The sequence below is a fragment of the Geotrypetes seraphini genome, chromosome 6 (genome assembly GCF_902459505.1).
Source record: "Geotrypetes seraphini chromosome 6, aGeoSer1.1, whole genome shotgun sequence".
Classification (NCBI taxonomy): Eukaryota; Metazoa; Chordata; class Amphibia; order Gymnophiona; family Dermophiidae; genus Geotrypetes; species Geotrypetes seraphini.
Window position 1 is genome coordinate 24,175,617 of NC_047089.1, and position 12,180 is coordinate 24,187,796.

Sequence of the window (12,180 nt, forward strand, 5' to 3'; positions counted from 1 at the left end):
GCAGATATAAATTCTCAAAACTGACACATTTCAATCACTTTATTGAAAATAAAATCATTTTACCTAACGGCGATCCTCTGCAGGCTGCTACAATTAGCTTTAAAGGTGAGACCGGGAGGCCAGGGAGGAGGCCGGAGGACGCTAGAGAGAACGGGGAAACATGCAGGCCTTCGGCGAATCGGGCAGCGCTGGCGCCGTACCGCGTAGGGAAGTCAGCTGGCAGCGCCTCTCTTCCTCCTCAATGTGCCGCGGCGTGCCCCCGACACACAGTTTGAGTTACGCTGCTCTAGAGAATTGTTCCTCCATGACAGACAGGCGCCAGAAATGTAGGTTTCCAAGGCCTACTTTAAAGCTGGCTAACACCGCTTCTGACATTAGCCGAGCCCAGAGTGGCGTTTGGCGGCGTAAAGCACCTGAGTAGACGCAATTCCTGTGCGTATTATGTAGGTGCCAGTTGGCGCTTTAACGGTGCCAATCTTTGCCTTTTCAAATGGCGTTTGTTACTTAACTTAGATGTCGGTACGGCGCCTATTGGCACCCAAATATAGGTACTGCTTCTAGAATTTTCCCCCTTGGTGGTTTCAAAGTATGATGTGATGCTCCCAAACGTTGTTTAAAAATTTGCCATCCATGAGTAGATTGAGAGAAAAAATGAGTAAGGACTCTGAATAGCGTTAAGGAAAATTAAATTTTCAACGTAAACTGAGGCCGCATTATGCGCCACCAAGCTCAGTGAACGTGAACTTCAAGGGACAAAAAAAAAAAAAAAGAAAAAGCTAGCCCTATATACCACTCTTCTTTTCTTTTATATTAGCTCCATTATCCTAGCTCTGTCTTCTTATCTGCAATATTAGCGTCCATTCCTTTAACTTTTGCAGCAGTACAACTGCCATCTTATTCCTTGTACTGCCATCTAAGTCAACGAATTGTGGGAAATGTTTTGACAGTTACCAAGCAAGATTCATTTTTATAAAGCGGTCAGACCAGTGGTCCATCATGCCCAGTCGTCTGCTCACGCGGTGGCTCTTAGGTCAAAGACCAGTGCTCTAATTGAGTCCAGCTTCACCTTCGTACGTTCCGGTCCTTTTTCTGTGGTTTTACAATGTGCCATTAAAGTCACTTGTTCTGTATTGCTGGTGCCAAGGGTGCAGTCTAGAATGATGGACTAATATTTTGCAGATTTCAGGCATTTCAAAATCTTCTCTTTATATTTTATGTTTAGAGTTTTTTTTGATTGCAGTCATATTAAGCAATCATTTGTACAGCAAATGCATAATTGTAAAAGAAAATTTGGGCATGGGTAGTGGGCAATGTATTTACATATACCTTACCAGATTAAAATTCAGAGGAGAGAGGGGCAAATAACCACTGGAGTGGAGAGTTGTGCAATTGGAGCACCTTTCTGCAACTTGGACATACTGCATACCAGGTCTAAATAAGAATGTCCCTTTCCCCACTGAAATCAGAGTTGGACATTCATATTTTAACACTGCCACACAACATGAGAACCACTCCCTCAAGATGCTATCATGCAGAAAAACAGTGGAGACAACCAAGTAGATATGATGCACTTTATTATTTCAAAAACTCTACATGTACGTACTGCAGCCAACAAGGCCTGTTTCAGGATATGATTGTCTAAAAGTGCAGTCCATCCTTATGGCAAAAAAGGCATGGTCTGGGCAGGACTAGAGAAGGGTTAGAATATGAATGCAGAAAAACTGTGGAGGTGACCAAGTAGAAACTCCATTAGCAGACATGTGAATGAAAAAATATTATTGTGATGGGATGTTTTGACGTCTAGTTTGAAATTATTTCTTAAACGATTGCTATCTATTTTTTATGGTCAGCTTCATACTTAGCCCTTGCACAGATCCTTATAGTGTGACACCAATGCCATTGCTTTGCCTGGCTGATGAAAATATAACTGGGTAATTTCTCTTCAGGCAACTTTCCAATGAAGTCAATAAATCACCTACTATTTTTAGAAGCATAAAATGGGATCAACATTCTCTCATGCTTTATTCTCGTCTTTTCAGTCGGTATACTACACATTTTCTAATTCATGCCAATTCTTGAAAAAACTTATGGAAAATAACTATCGTTATGTGAGAGTATAACAAAGACTGGTGTCTCTGCAAATGCATTGTTCTTATGGGAAGTCTCGACACCTCTTTATTTTTGTCAACTTTCATTGGGTTTGGTGGGGTTTAATATGATTCTTTCACTCTCCCTTTCCCGCCCTGTACCTCTTTAAAATCTTCACCAGCGCGAGCAATACTCTAGCCCGCTGTTCGCGCCAGCCTGGCTCTCTCTGAAATCACTTCCGGGTTGCGGGGCCAGGAAGTGACATCGGGGGGAAAGCCAATGTCAGCTGCAGGCTGGAAAAGCTGCTCGTGCTAGCAAAAGATTTAAAGAGGTACGGGGGGGGTGGGAAGGGAGAGTGAAAAGGTGTCGATGCCTGCACCATGTCAGCATCCAGGGTGGTCTGCTCCCTCCCTTACTATGCTACTGGATGTGAGAGTGACAGTAGATACCAGGATGTATGACAGCTCCAGATATTATGGCCATTGCTAAAAATGCAGCAGGTAAGTGGATGAAGTAGCCAATGAGGCACGTGTTCAATTTTTTTTTTTAAACTTTATTTAGTTTTTAATTTATAACATTTTTATTGAAGAAATCAGTAAATATACAATATTATTATACAATAAAATAGTCATTAAATTAAAATTCATCATATTAATTTCCATCAAATATCTTTCATTTCTTCAAAATATATCTCCAAAATACCCATTACATCTCTCAATACCCTCTCCCTAATTCCTACTCCCCATCCCTTTTCCTCCCCCAAAATTTAGTTTATAACTTTTTTATTGAAAAAATCATACTAAACCCCCCCAAACCCAATGAAAGTTGACAAAAATAAAGAATAATAAAAGTAAAGAACTGGAATTTTAGATAAATAATCATAGCTTCAATGTAAATCATTAAGAATTAAACTTCTTGCCTTAGTTGAAAGATTCTGAATATACGGACCCCAAATTTCCATAAACATACAAATTTTCCTAGCCGAACACCTAACTTCCCAAGTCTCAAATAACAATAGACGATGAATTGATTCCTCCAATGCCAAAAACCAGGAGCTTCTTTTGATTACCAAAATTGCATAATACATTTATGTCCTATTATACACGCCTTTTGAAATAAGAGACAGTTCTTTTTACCAAAAACCCCACAAGCCGCAGCTTTTCCAAAAATTACTCCCCTTGATGAATCTACAACAGAACCACCCCATAATGAGCCTAAAAATAACAGGATGGCAGACCAGAATGACCTAATTAAAGGGCATGAATAAAAGAATGAACTAAAGTACCAGGATCCTTATTACACTTAATACAAATTTGGGTATTAATTAAACCGGCATGAAAAGCTTGAATTTGTGAAAAATAAGCTCTATGTAAGACTCTAAATGAACATTCCCTCCAAATAGAACCTGTAATAACTTTTGGAATTCTATTAATAGCTTGTGTAAAACCCATAAGTGAAATTTGACTTCCCAATTCCTCACTCCAATTCTGTAAAATTTTTTCATATGTACGATCAGGTAATAAATCCCACCACCATTTATGTAATAAGGAAATAATTTTTTCATGTACTCCAATTGAAAAATCCATTTTCTGTAATTTATTTCGTTTTTAATGCCAACAAAAAGTGCAATACAATTTACATACAAATAATAATAATCAAATAAGCACTTATAATCAATCAGTATCTATACAAAAGATAAAAATTCCCTCCCCCATCCATCATTACCATCAGGAATAATACCAAAACAAAAGATATAACCCCTCCTCCTGCTCCCACCTCCCCTGGATGTATGGGTGAAAAACAACAGAAAATAAAGATAAATGACAACTATACCAAATCTACAAAAGACATCTATGGACCCCAAATTAATTAGAATATCTTATTATGCCCCAGCATGTCAGCATTCATTTTCTCATATTTATAAGTTAAACATAAGCTCGCCCACCAAAAAGGAAAACTAAGGTGATCCCAATTCTTCCAATTGCGAGTAATCATTTGCTATCCCAGTCATAATAAGGAAAAGCTGGCATGTTCAATTCTTATATGACCTCTTTCATTTCAGTACAAATATGTGAGCCCTCCTGGAACATAGAAATATCTTATGTACCTAAATATATAATTGACCTGAAAGCCTATTGCAGTGGTGGGCCTTCAGGTAATGAAGGTATTTTTATGTTTCAGGAGGACTCATCATACAATATGAAGGGGTTTGGGTTTTGGGGTGTGAGGGGTGCATGGAAGGAGCAGGGGTGGAGGTGGAGAGGTGGGCGAGCGGACACCTCCTACCTGTAGCCCATTCTGACAACTTCCCCTTAATCTCACCATGCAATCACTCACTACAGTACACTTCAAAACTTCTAAGAGTGTTTTCAGTTGTTTCTTAAAAGTGGCGGTATCTATCATTAATCTGAGATAGACTGGGATGCCATTGAAATTCCTCTTCAGTATGTTACTATAAATATGGTATGTCTGATTTGTCAAACCATTAATGAGTAACGTTCTTTGCATTGATCTTCTTGGCTATCTCATAAATACTGTTTGCAATATGATGAGATTCTGTAATTAACATCTTGATTTGCTTTGCCTGCCCTATAGCAGAAATTGTCCTCGTTGCGAATGCACTTATTTACAGGGGGAGAACTATTCTTGCCTAAAAGACGGCCTCTGCTGTGTTTCAAATTACAAGCAGGCCCTCCTGTAGCTTGAAGCCAGGGACAAGCAAAGTCCCTGCTAATGAAACTGCTCGCTCTTTCACATAATGGAATATTTGGCTAATGAGACACAGTGCCTATCGTTTGGCTCGAAGCAACTTTACAAGAGTCTGTTTCTTTAAGATTTTTAAATCACATGTTCCATGGGAATAAGAAAAATAGTGTATAGAATATGAAAAATCAAGATGACAATATTCCTCACACATTTTCCCAGTTGAAAAACATAACCTCCCCTTCATTATCAGTTGTACGTTCCAATACAAATTTCTCAAGCAGCATTGCATCCACAAACTAACATATTTCTCCCCGATACATGACTAAGCATTTAAGGCCTCTTTTATCAAGCCGAATAGCACAGGCCAATGCGGTAAATGCACCAAAGCCCATAGGGATTGAATAGGCTTCGGCGAATTTGCCGCATGGCACTCGCGATCATGGCTTGATAAAAGAGGACCTTATTGTGAAAGCATAGGAAGAAGGATCCTCCCTTAGACATCATAGAAGTTGTCAAAGTCAAACAAGCTTTCTTGGCCATTTGAGTAAACCTAGACACATCTGGAAATATCTGCACTCCTCATTTTCTTAACTGTTAGTACTGAAGACATACTTTTAAGGGCATTTTCAGAAAACCAAGACGACCAAAAAAGGCATAAAACAGCACTTGGATATCAATACATTACATTAGTGATTTCTATTCCGCCCATTACCTTGCGGTTCAAGGCGGATTACATCCAAACTAAAACAAAAATTACATTCAAAATTTGAAGGAATAGAATATGCGATGACATAGAATTTTTAAGGTAATATACGTTCACAACCATCTTTCTGAATGTCTTGTGAGCCATTCTACCCATTGTGCATTCAGCACTACAGGGGGTGGTGGGGTTTGGATGCATTTTATGGGCGGGCTTTAGGCGGGCTTAGACTTGGACTTCTTGCGGTTGTAATTGAGCCTTTTCTAAAATGTCCTGGATGCAGGGCCGGATTTAGATGAAAAGAGGCCCTAGGCTATTCCACTTCTGAGGCCCTTTCACCTCCCATTTTTTTTTTTTTTTTTAGTTCAATATTTTTTTATTGATTTTTTTGAAAAAATATAGGAAACAGTTCAAGTACATTGGTATCAAAATATAAAACAAAACATTTAGTATAACTAATATTCAGTTACATTGTGCAATGTAGAATTGAATCGTTTTAAAAGATCTAAAGTACTAGGACTGTTCATGAAAAATTAGTAAAAGGAAAGATAAGAGGAAAGAGAAATTGAAGGAAGAAAAAGAAGAGGAAGAGGAAGAAGAAGAAGAGAGGAGTGTCTATGAAATAGATTTAACATATGAGTCCAGGAATTTCCAGGGTGATTTACATTGTATCAAATTTTTAAGTTTGTAAATTACATGGGAGATAATAAAATACATCATTACTGTGATATATATCAATATGTTAAATGAAACATGTTGTTATTGGTACTAACCTTTATAAAAAATGTGACACGGATAATAAATAAAAAAAAGTCGAGAACACTTATTTGGACATTTATTCTCAGCACCCTATATAGTACTTGTAACAATAACTAATCAAACATAACACACAACATTGCACCTCCCTATGTCCATAGTGCCCCCAGTGTGTCCTTCCTCACTTCACCCCCCTCCGATGCCCGCTTGCCTCCCATCCCCCTTCCATTGAACACCCCCCCATGCCATCCTGCCTGCCTGTCTTCCATTAAACCCCCCCACCTCCCCTCCGATGCCAGCCTGCCTGCCTCCCATCCCCCTTCCACTGAACCCCTCCCCCCCCCGATGCCAGTCTGGGCCGCCCTGTCCTGACGGATCCACATTTTGCCTCTCTCCCCACGGGGCTGGGCTTTGCCCAGCTGTTTCCGGACTGACGTCTTTCCCTACCCCGATCCTCCTCCCAGGGCGAGAAAAGAAAGGGAGAAGCCGAGTCGGCGCCCCGTTGCGGCCGGAGCCGGTTCCGATCCCGAAGCGTAGAATTTCTCCTTATTTTCGGTTCAGTGTTTTAGTATTCACTGTTTTTAGAATAGTGTAATTTTAATTTTGCTAACAATTTGAATGTAGGCCCCCTCTTGATCTTGAGGCCCTAGGCTGAAGCCTAGTTAGCCTATAGGAAAATCCGGCCCTGCCTGGATGGAACTTAGACGTGAACTTTAAAAGTGTCTAAGTGCCAAAAAGGTACCCAAACTGACCAGATGACCACTGGAAGGATAATGTTATGACCCTCCCCCTCCCACTCCCCCAGTGGTCATGGACACCTTCTCACCCCCCAAAAATCGAAATGAAAGCGTACATACCCGTCTTTAGAACAGCAGCAGAGCATCATATAGGGGTCTTAAGAGGTCCTTTAATAAAGCGGGCGTATGTACTTAATATAGTTAGCATGTACTTGTTAAGCACAGCTGAACTAACTGTGCTATGCCTCCATTGGTGCACTGCCCCTCCCCCTTTTTGTCTTAGGCCACCCTCTCCTCCCCCTCCAGTCTATCTTCAAATGTTGTTTCCTCCTGAGCTCCGATAACATTTCACCTAATGCAACCTACAACAGCTTCAGTGGCACCCCACCCCCACCCCACTTTGACATAGCTTCCTGTTTCTAAAGGGGTACAGCACAAGGAAGATGCTTGAGCTGGTGATGCAGGTAGTATTAGGTCAGTGGTCTCCACCCTTTTTCACGTAAAGGGCCATATGGATCCTTTTACTAAGGTGCGCTAACCGATTTAGCACGCGCAAACTGATTTAGCACTCCAGTCGCTAACGCGTGCGTGTTTGCCTATGGACGCATTAGCGTTTAGTGTGTTGTAATTCGATTAGCGCGCGCTAAATCAGTTAGCGCACCTTCGTAAAAGAGGGGGATAGTGTGAATGCAAAAAACCTCTGAGGGCCACCAAAAGATTTCAAGCTTACCCATAGTACTAATTACATAAACCTAGAGTTATCTTATTTTGGGCCGCAAAACCCCGGTCAGATGGCCCCGCCCTGTTCTGCCTCTGGCTCCGCCCCATTCTGCCCCAGCCCTGCCTTCAGCCCCACCCCCCCCACAAAGCCTCCTAAAAAGAAGAGCAACTAAGCTAATAAAGGGTATGGAAGACCTCTCATATACTGACAGACTGAAGAAGCTGGGGCTTTTCTCCCTGGAAAAGCGGAGACTTAGAGGAGACATGATAGAAAACTTCAAGATCATGAAGGGCATAGAAAGAGTAGATAGGGACAGATTTTTCAAATTATGGGGAACCATAAGTACAAGGGGACACTCAGAGAAATTGAAAGGGGGAAGGTTTAGAACCAATGCCAGGAAGTTCTTTTTCACCCAGAGGGTGGTGGACACATGGAACGCGCTACCAGAGGATGTGATAAGCAGGAGCACGCTACAGGGCTTCAAAGAAGGGTTGGATAGGTACCTGGAGGACAAAGGGATTGAGGGGTACAGATAGGAGTAGAGGTAAGGTTATAGGGATAGGATTAGAGGATTAGAGGCAGTTACAAAATTATTCAGGGACACTGTTCAGGCAATTAGGCCTGATGGGCCGCCGCGAGAGAGGACCGCTGGGCAGGATGGACCTCTGGTCTGCCTCAGCGGAGGCAACTTCTTATGTTCTTATGTTCTTCTTCCTCAACGAGCTCCGGCCGCATCTGGAAGGCCTGGAGCATGTGTGGATGTGTGTGACGTCATCCACGCGTGCTCAGAGGCCTTCCAGATGCGGCCGGAGCTCATCGGGTCTTTCCAAAACCTGGACAAAGTGCTGGGGTTTTGGAAAGTCCATCCGGGCACCTGGACAGTCCTGTAAAAAGAAGACATGTCCGAGTTTCCCTGGACGTCTAGTAACCCTATATAAACCACCTTGTCCTGCTTCTTCATACTGGCTATTAAACATTAAAAATGAATGCTAATATGGATATATTTTAAAAACTCACTCTATTTTGGATTATCAGGCAGTAGCAAATTCAATACATGAGACACCTGAGTAACAGGTGTCCTTAGAGATTGTTTGCAGTTACTATAGCAAGTGGGCAAGATTGAATTTAATACATTTACAGGATTTGAAGAGCATTTCAGCCATTTGAGAGCCATAAAGGGGGACTTTGGGGGCCATCTATTGGAGCTAGAAGAGTTGTGCGGGGACAGAAATCCCACCCATCCCCACCCGTCCCCGCCAGGATCCTCTCCGTCCCACCCGTCCCCCGCCAGGATCCTCTCCATCCCCACCCCGTCCCCGCCAGGATCCTCTCCGTCCCCACCCGTCCCCGCCAGGATCCTCTCCGTCCCCACCCGTCCCCGCCAGGATCCTCTCCGTCCCCACCCGTCCCCGCCAGGATCCTCTCCGTCCCCACCCGTCCCCGCCAAGATCCTCTCCGTCCCCACCCGATCCCACCAGGATCCTCTCCGTCCCCACCCATCCCTGCCAGGATCCTCTCCGTCCCCACCTGTCCCCGCCAGGATCCTCTCCGTCCCTACCCGTCCCCGCCAGGATCCTCTCCGTCCCCCATCCGATCCCGCCAGGATCATCTCCGTCCCCACCCGTCCCCTCCAGGATCCTCTCCGCCCCACCCGTCCCCGCCAGGATCCTCTCCGTCCCCACCCGTCCCCGCCAGGATCCTCTCCGTCCCCACCCGTCCCCGCCAGGATCCTCTCCGTCCCCACCCGTCCCCGCCAGGATCCTCTCCGTCCCCACCCGTCCCCGCCAGGATCCCTCTCCGTCCCCACCCGTCCCTGCCAGGATCCTCTCCGTCCCCACCTGTCCCCGCCAGGATCCTCTCCGTCCCTACCCGTCCCCGCCAGGAATTCCTCTCCGTCCCCACCCGTCCCCGCCCAGGATCCTCTCCGTCCCCACCGTCCCCGCCAGGATCCTCTCCGTCCCCCACCCGTCCCTGCAGGATCCTCTCCGTCCCCACCCGTCCCCGCCCAGGATCCTCTCCGTCCCCCACCCGTCCCCGCCAGGATCCTCTCCGTCCCCACCCGTCCACCGCCAGGATCCTCTCCGTCCCCACCCGTCCCCGCCAGGATCCTCTCCGTCCCTACCCGTCCCCGCCAGGATCCTCTCCGTCCCCCACCCGTCCCCGCCAGGATCCTCTCCGTCCCCACCCGTCCCCGCCAGGATCCTCTCCGTCCCCACCCGTCCCTGCCAGGATCCCTCTCCGTCCCCACCCGTCCCCGCCAGGATCCTCTCCGTCCCCTACCCGTCCCCGCCAGGATCCTCTCCGTCCCCACCCCGTCCCCGCCAGGATCCTCTCCGTCCCCACCCGTCCCCGCCAGGATCCTCTCCGTCCCCACCCGTCCCCGCCAGGATCCTCTCCGTCCCCACCCGTCCCTGCCAGGATCCTCTCCGTCCCCACCCGTCCCCGCCAGGATCCTCTCCGTCCCCACCCGTCCCCGCCAGGTATCCTCTCCGTCCCCACCCGTCCCGCCAGGATCCTCTCCGTCCCTACCCGTCCCCGCCAGGATCCTCTCCGTCCCCACCCGTCCCCGCCAGGATCCTCTCCGTCCCCACCCGTCCCCGCCAGGATCCTCTCCGTCCCCACCCGTCCCCGCCAGGATCCTCTCCGCCCCACCCGTCCCCGCCAGGATCCTCTCCGTCCCCACCTGTCCCCGCCAGGATCCTCTCCGTCCCTACCCGTCCCCCGCCAGGATCCTCTCCGTCCCCCATCCGATCCCGCCAGGATCCTCTCCGTCCCCACCCGTCCCCGCCAGGATCCTCTCCGTCCCCACCCGTCCCCGCCAGGATCCTCTCCATCCCCCACCCGTCCCTGCCAGGATCCTCTCCGTCCCCACCCGTCCCCGCCAGGATCCTCTCCGTCCCCACCCGTCCCTGCCAGGATCCTCTCCGTCCCCACCTGTCCCCGCCAGGATCCTCTCCGTCCCTACCCGTCCCCGCCAGGATCCTCTCGTCCCCCATCCGATCCCGCCAGGATCATCTCCGTCCCCACCCGTCCCCTCCAGGATCCTCTCCGCCCCACCCGTCCCCGCCAGGATCCTCTCCGTCCCCACCCGTCCCCGCCAAGATCCTCTCCGTCCCCACCCGATCCCACCAGGATCCTCTCCGTCCCCACCCATCCCCGCAAGGAATTACACCATCCCCGCCCGTCCCATAAAAAGCAGCAATTACTTCTGACAGGATCATCAATTCCACAGTTTCTTTTGTGTTTGCGCTGCTGCTTTCCTTGTGGAATCTCTTTGGTGGAAATCTTTTTTTTGTTTTCTGTTCAGGTAATTAACTTATAACCCCCCTCTTTTACTAAGGGTGACGTGTCCATTATATTTTATAAACGAACCCTGCTTCCAAAGCCTTCCATCCCCATGGGAGTCCCGTTGGCTAGAGGGAGGTCCCCGTGGGAGTTCTGTGGGTCGATCCCCATTCCCGTGCAGACCTCTAATTGGAGCCCAATGCATTAGGTGAAACATTGCTGTGTTCAGGAAGAAACAGCCAAATTTAAAAGCAGACGCGGGGAAGATGATATGAGAGAACTGGGGTTTGCTAGACCCAGGGATGGACTATTTCGCCGCAGCAGGGGAGCAGGTAAGGCAGATATTTTGCACCCTTGAGCGCTGGTGCCTGAGTCAGTGCCTCGTCCGCCTTATGACTTCAGCCAGCCCTGGTTTTTGCACTCTTGTTTCGGACCCTACAGTCTATGAAACCCTAACCTGAGCAAAATCCGACCTTTGCAAGTTCGTGCTGCAATTATTCTGACTAATGTGCACCAGACATGTGAATTCTTGTGCCCCAAGTGCACTGTCAGACACTTATTGACATTGAAATTCATCTGTTACCTTTCTGCTCATGTACCTGCAGTATTCAAATCCCTTAGCAGGATCAGTACATCCTGTATTATTTCAGCAATGTCAGCTGTATCAGTGCAATGCAGTCATTCTCTCTCCCTGCATTTAAAATTAAGATTTCTTTTTCAAAAACATTCTAAACTAAACTGAACCTTAAGTTTATATACCGCATCCTCTCCACGGATGTGGAGCTCGGCACGGTTTACAAGAACTTAAAATATAGGAAGAGAAGGAAAAAAAAAAGGTTTACATGAACTTATATAGAGAAGAGAAGAGTAAGGGGGGATAGAATTACATTTTAGTGAAAAGCCAGGTTTTCAGTTGCTTGCGGAATAATTGGAGGGAGCCCAGGTTCCGCAGTGGGGTAGTAAGGTCGTTCCAAAGACCTGTGATTCTGAAGAGAAGGGATTTTACCAGTTTGCCTGCATAGCGAATCCCGTGTAGAGAGGGGAAGGATAATTTATACCTTTGGGCGGGTCTGGTAGAGTCAGGACTCGAGGAGTTATAAGATAGTGGGATTAAGGGAGGAAGGATGCCGTGAATGATCTTAAAAGCCACCAGGAGCATTTGAAATGGATTCTGGAAATCACTGGGA

General features: G+C 46.7%; 1 protein-coding gene across 2 annotated transcripts in view; it reads right to left on the bottom strand.

Annotated features, from left to right (window-relative positions):
* Positions 1-12,180, bottom strand: part of GRM5 (glutamate metabotropic receptor 5) — a 466,389-nt gene that overhangs the window by 181,186 nt on the left and 273,023 nt on the right. The gene's annotated exons all lie outside the window — the stretch shown is intronic.